Below are 6,051 nucleotides of genomic sequence, written 5' to 3'. Positions count from 1 at the left end.
CATGTGGAATTGTTTCCCTCCTTTGAGCACACGGAACAGATATAGAAAAGTCCAGACCATATTTAAAATTAATTCAATTTACGGCAACTATCTTAAGAAATTTAAAAGTTATAAATGTGCGTATATTTTCAAAAGAGAGCTTTAAATTTGCATATTGTAAGTGCATTTGTTTAGGTAGCTGCTGTGCAAAGTCATCCTGAAACCACCTTTCTACGATACTAACAATAAAAGATCGAAGTAAAGACGGAGGTTCATTGTTTGTGCTCGTTCATTTTCACCGACTTAAGCAAAAAACTGCCAGTCACGTCAAATTAAATTATATGGTTTTGTATTTCCATTATATTTATATTACATTGTATTGCTGTAGTTGAATTACACTATTTTCCATGGGGTCTGGGCTGTGACTACTGAATTTAACTCACTTTACGCAAGAGCTACCCTTAATTAGACTTGAGCTGGAGCAGAATTGCTTTGACTAACGCTGCAGACCACTACGGCACCAGAATACCACAGACTCTTAAATTACTACAAAAGAGATATCCACTGTCTGAACAGCTAGACTGGGTGGATGATTCCAGAAGTCGTTCCTCCTGAGCACCTCAGCCCTAGGGAGACGACACCCGTGGCCAGGCCCCACGGGCCGTTACCGGACTGACCTCTGGGCTGTCTCTTCCCACAGCTCCTTCACCCGCCGCTCATTCACCAGTTCTCAGGCACCTCACAGTAGGACTCCTGGGACTCCCCACTCTGCTCCTGGAAATAAGAGTTGTGGGAACTACTGTTTCGGTGCCTGTGCCCCTCTTGATGCCTGCAGTGGCAAAGTTAGCAGGTGGGGCATCAAAAGGAGCATCGCCCTGATCAGAAACGTGTCATCAGTCCACTAACAACAAATAATTCGCTCAATCTGTCATGAAAAATATATTGTTAATCTGTCAGTGATGAGTACATCATGAGTAACAGCTTTCGTCTCTTCATTGAGGAGAAAAAGGTTTTTAGCATGGTACAGTGGTGAGATTTTGCAGTTGCTTAGGACAGTCATCTTCAGCGTCTGGTGATGCTGAAGTTACCCAAAACAGCAGTCCTTAAGCCAAAAGCAAAACCATGACCAAAGGAGAACACCACTGGCCTGGCACAGCACTCCTGGGGATCACTCCTCTTTCTGTTCTAACTCTGGGACGCGCGGGAAGGACAAACAGCAACTGGGGGTGCAGCACCACCACCTGAGCCTTTTTAGGCGTTAGCTGCTACTGCCAGAGGGTTGTTTCACCGTTGTAAGTGCCATGGGTGTCGTGAAGGCAGTCGATTCATAACACTGGTATTTGGGGGCTTCCTTGGTGATTAGGTTTGGATGAAGCAGATTGCCTCTCCACTCTTACCTTGTTCCTGAGAAGGTCACTGGAAGAAAAAAATAAATGCTTATGGCAGGTTTCTCAGTATTTTTCCCTACACCATTCAAAGCCAAGGAGGAACGGGGAGACCGGTGCTCTACAACTATCATTTCATGTGGAATCACCAGCTTTCTGATCCCAGCGTGGCACTTGGTCCATGGCCACTCAAGAAGCCTGCAGCAGCTCAAAGCCAAAGCAAGATTTTTAATACTGGGATTATACGTAGAGACTGCATAGGCATAACGACTTTGTGAAGTATCCAGTCATCAAGAGTTATGTTTAAAAAAATGGAGGACTTGATAAAACATATTTTTCTTCTACAGCCAAATACAGAACTCCTGCTGGGGAAGCCTAGGGTACGAGTCTTGGGCTTGACAAAAAGGACAAGTCCAGTCCTTTGTCTGTGGAAGTCACAGGTGAAATCCTTCTGGTTCAGCTTGCTGTAGAACCCCTTTCTAATCGTACAAAGTAGCCATTGAAAACAGCATCCCAACAAAGAAGATCAAGAGGATGTTTTAGGTGATTTTACCTTCTGGAAGGGGAATATACCATAAATATATTCTGATCTGAATATCTGAATTTTTCAGACCACAGTCTGAGTACCACAAACGCACTGATTGCTCACATGGGCCTCAAAATATCAGGCTCGTGAAGTGGATTTCGCTGTATTTAGATTGCTTTGAATTGTGTTTGCCATCACGTAGAAAGAGATGTTTTCACAGAATATTGTCTTCATAAGTGCTAGTGTTCATAAATATCTTGTTTGATTTATGTTTCCAAAGTGATACAAGTACAGGCTTTATAGTATTCATAAACAACACCTACATAGCCAAATACCTTCCAGGTAGTATAATAGATATGCAGCAAGTATTGATAGCAATCTCCAACAAATGATTTATTTTGAACTTCTGGAAAGGAACAACAGAAGTGAATTTAGTTTTCTTCCTATTTATTTAACTCTGATATTTTCCCACTTACCTGCCTCTCTGCTATCCCGTGCTTACCAAATTTCTCAGTTTCTCCTTATCATGGGACAAATGTTGAAAAAGTTTTTAAAGACAATTTATCCAATATGAATCCAACTTTTTTTTTTCTTGTTTCTATGCTTTTTTCTTAAGGATGTTCTTGAGTTACTTTATTTTGCAAGAAAGCTCAAAACCCAGGAAATAACAGTGTGAGTTGTGGAAATTGTACATGTTCATGCTACTATCCATGCAATATCTAGGCAATATCAGCATCAAAGCAACCATCCATTTGCACAAATGTTTGCAACTTACTGTAACTTTTTCCTCTCATAAGGGAAGGGTCATCTTCAGAAGCTAGAACCTTTTCCACATGTAAAGATCTGCACGAGCAACAGTCTATGGCTTAATGAATAGAAAACCTAAGGATTATGTGTAAAACAATATTCAACAGTTCTGCAAAACAGGAAAGGCATGAATGCTTGGGTATGATCGCTGATAATTCAGTGAAGAGAAAATTAATGTGAGAGAACTTGAATGAATCATTTTAAGCCTGTCTTTTTTTTTTTGTCTGCTCGTTCTTGACTGGTCACATATAAATTGCTATAAAAATGAATAATCTTTGATATAAATGTAAATTAGGAACAAATTTCTTAACTTAATCAAACTAACAAACGACTCAAGAGCCTCCTCATACGTCTAGAGGTCTTGCCAAAAGCTGTGCCATCACAGCTTCTCTCACATAACTTAGGAAGGTGTCTATGTGCATGCTGCAAGCATGCTTCTCACTGCAGAGTATCTTGGTAGTAAAGGGATAAATGCTGCAGTATTAAAGAAATGCAAACACCAGTAGGAAACCTGAGAGCTTTTTTCTGAGGAAGAATGTAATGCCTTGGTAATTCCCAAATCTGTTGATGAGCTGCAGAGCAGACAGAAATCAATGGTTAGGCTGCGCCGGTAGTATTTGCTGGGAAGACCTCTGTGGTATGTTGTGCTCGCCAGTCTGTGGCGAGGATTTTGTGCACAGCACAAGAGCTTGCACCGCTAGTGTCCTTGCAGTATGCTAAGCCACTGCTGTACCTAAGAGGTAAAAATGGGTCACATCCTCTGTGCCTTCTGTGGGTTGCCTGGAACAAGGATGTGGTTTGTTGTCTTCTGTGCGTGAGCAAACCTGTTTGGCATATCTTCAAGTCTTCCCCACACTGAGAATTGGAGGATTTGCCCCTAAATGAGCAGTGTTTGACTAGAGGCTGCCTGTGTGTTTTCCAACTCCATGGTGAGTTGATAAGGTGACACCAGGTAACAGATGGGATTGCTTACACAATGTGATCAGGAACACATTAAAGGGGATGGTTTAACCTATGGACAAGGTAATGCCTTGCAGAGGGAAGACCCTTTCCCTGCATATTTCTTGCTGTCATTGATCAGCGGAAAGAAAGCTCAGACTTGAATTCTGTGGGCCCTTCTGTCACAAAAAAAAATAAGGGAAGTAGTATTCTGCTCCAATTAATTAAACAAACTGATATAAATTCCCCGCTTAAATCGTACTTTGCATATCCATAATCTCTGCACTACATTTTATGTATACTTTACCCTTGGGTAAAAATTTGTGAGCATATAAATGCTTTCTCATATAATCTTGCTAAAGCACGCTCTTCCCTATAAATATTCATACCACTGCCAAAACATTTGCAAGCTTTCCCCAAAGGTGAAATATGTGTAATGTACTTTGCCTTCTGGGTATAAATATTATCCAATACATTTTGGTTAATATGAATACACTAATTATTCTTGTAACCCTTTTTAAAAGGGTCATCCTCATGATGTGAATTTTTTAAAAATGTAATTACAGTAATTGGATACTTAATCTAATTAAAATTGGCTTTATCTTTAATGGGAATTTTTCTAAAGAGGCAGAATGACAATTGACTTTCTGATAATCACTGTTTTCTTTCAGCTAGAGGATGCATTTAGTACAGTAGGAACCAGAGAACATGGCCTCTTTACTACGTGCCAGCCACCTTTAGGGCCAGTTAAACTATAATTTTATCCATTACCAGGCAAAACTTTCGCTTTACTTAGAAATGAAAGTTCTTCATCCTGAATCGATTTCATTGTGGCTGAGGTACAGATAATTTAGAGAGCGTTTGTTGTGCTGACTACGATGCAAAGCCTCCCTTAGAGAAGATGCTGTATGGGAGAAGCTGCCAGCCTCACAAAGCCTGCCTCTGTTGGTGGCTGTAGGCACAGTCACATGTGCGATGAGCTCTGCTGTCTTCAGGAGGTGCACCTGGATGGACCTCATGCTTGGGGTACATGTAGATTCTCCCTGAAGTCAAGAACTCCAGTACAGAGGTAATTGGGATTATCTCCTGGGTGTATAATTGGGATCAGCATTTCTAGTGTGTTCTCTAAAGGCATGTTCCTCGCACAGTGTGGCTGGTAGAACTGTCACTATTCAAAGGGTGAGAATGATTTTGAGTCCACACTGGTAGTTATAGGAGCATCCTTTACTGTGGGAAGCCAGAGAGAACAAGGCAATGGAAATGCTGGGGGTTGTGCAAGAATGAGGCTGGCTGGGTGGATTCATGTCACTAGCTTCAGATACCCATGACATACACATTTATGTCTGAGACATGTTTGTATTGATCAGTGGTAAATCAGTACTTTTAAGGTATAATTCACCTGATCATAGGTGGAGGTCTACTTTCAGATGTCATAGAACACACTGTATTTTCCTTCCTTGACAATAAAGGGTGCAGAGGGTGCCTTGCTCAGAGATTGATGGACACCCCATAGGTGTGAATATTGAGTCAGATGAATGCCACCAACTGAGAAGCAACACAAATCCTTGTCTGTGGAGCATATCAATTCACTCAGGAAGTATAAAACAGAATACCAGCATTAGAAGTCAGGTGAGGTTCATAAAGCTTTGCTTTCTGGATCTCTGAAGATTCAGAAACCCAGCTGAAAGCTGGGTTGAAAGAAGTAAAAAAAAAAACCAAACCAAAGAAGTGAAAATGGAAATTCCCTGGTAATATGGGTGATTTCGAACTGTCATTATGAAACAGTTCAAAATTGGGGAAGAACTTCCCTGATTGGCTCATCAAATGAAAATCTGGCAAAACAAACAGAAGAGGCAATTCCTGTGAGCAAATAGGACTGACGCATCTCTGGTGACGTTACAGAGACGGTCCTGTCAGCAGAGACACTTAGTCATTGGACTGGTACGAGCCCTTGACATAAGGTTTGATCCAGCCATCAGGCTGAACTAACTCAAGCACCACTAATACCATGACCTGGAGAACTCAGCTTCAGGTTGAAATATCTGAAAGCAGGTCTGTTATAAAGCTGCTGCACCTTTCAGGGTCTTTGCTTCTAGCAAAAGGCATTACTGGAAGTCAGGCAAGAGAGAAAGAGCTTCTAAGAAAATCAATCAACTGTTTTGTAGGCTCAGCTTGCCAACCAGTGTGTCCCTCATAGGCTGGCATGATATTTCATAGAGGAACTGTTTACTAAGAAGGATAATCATCTACATCCAAACAGTGTTTGCTAACAAAAAAAAAAAAAAAAAAAAAAAAAAAAGATTGTGTAGACTGGGCTAAATCATCATCTAGTGCAAAGAGGCCCCACTGTTTTTTGAGGTACCTGTACTCCCCTGATATCAGTGTCAGATGAGGACTGATGCAATTGCTGAGCCT

This window comes from Strix aluco, chromosome 16, assembly GCF_031877795.1.
Source record: "Strix aluco isolate bStrAlu1 chromosome 16, bStrAlu1.hap1, whole genome shotgun sequence".
Classification (NCBI taxonomy): Eukaryota; Metazoa; Chordata; class Aves; order Strigiformes; family Strigidae; genus Strix; species Strix aluco.
This window is presented reverse-complemented; position numbering follows the sequence as displayed.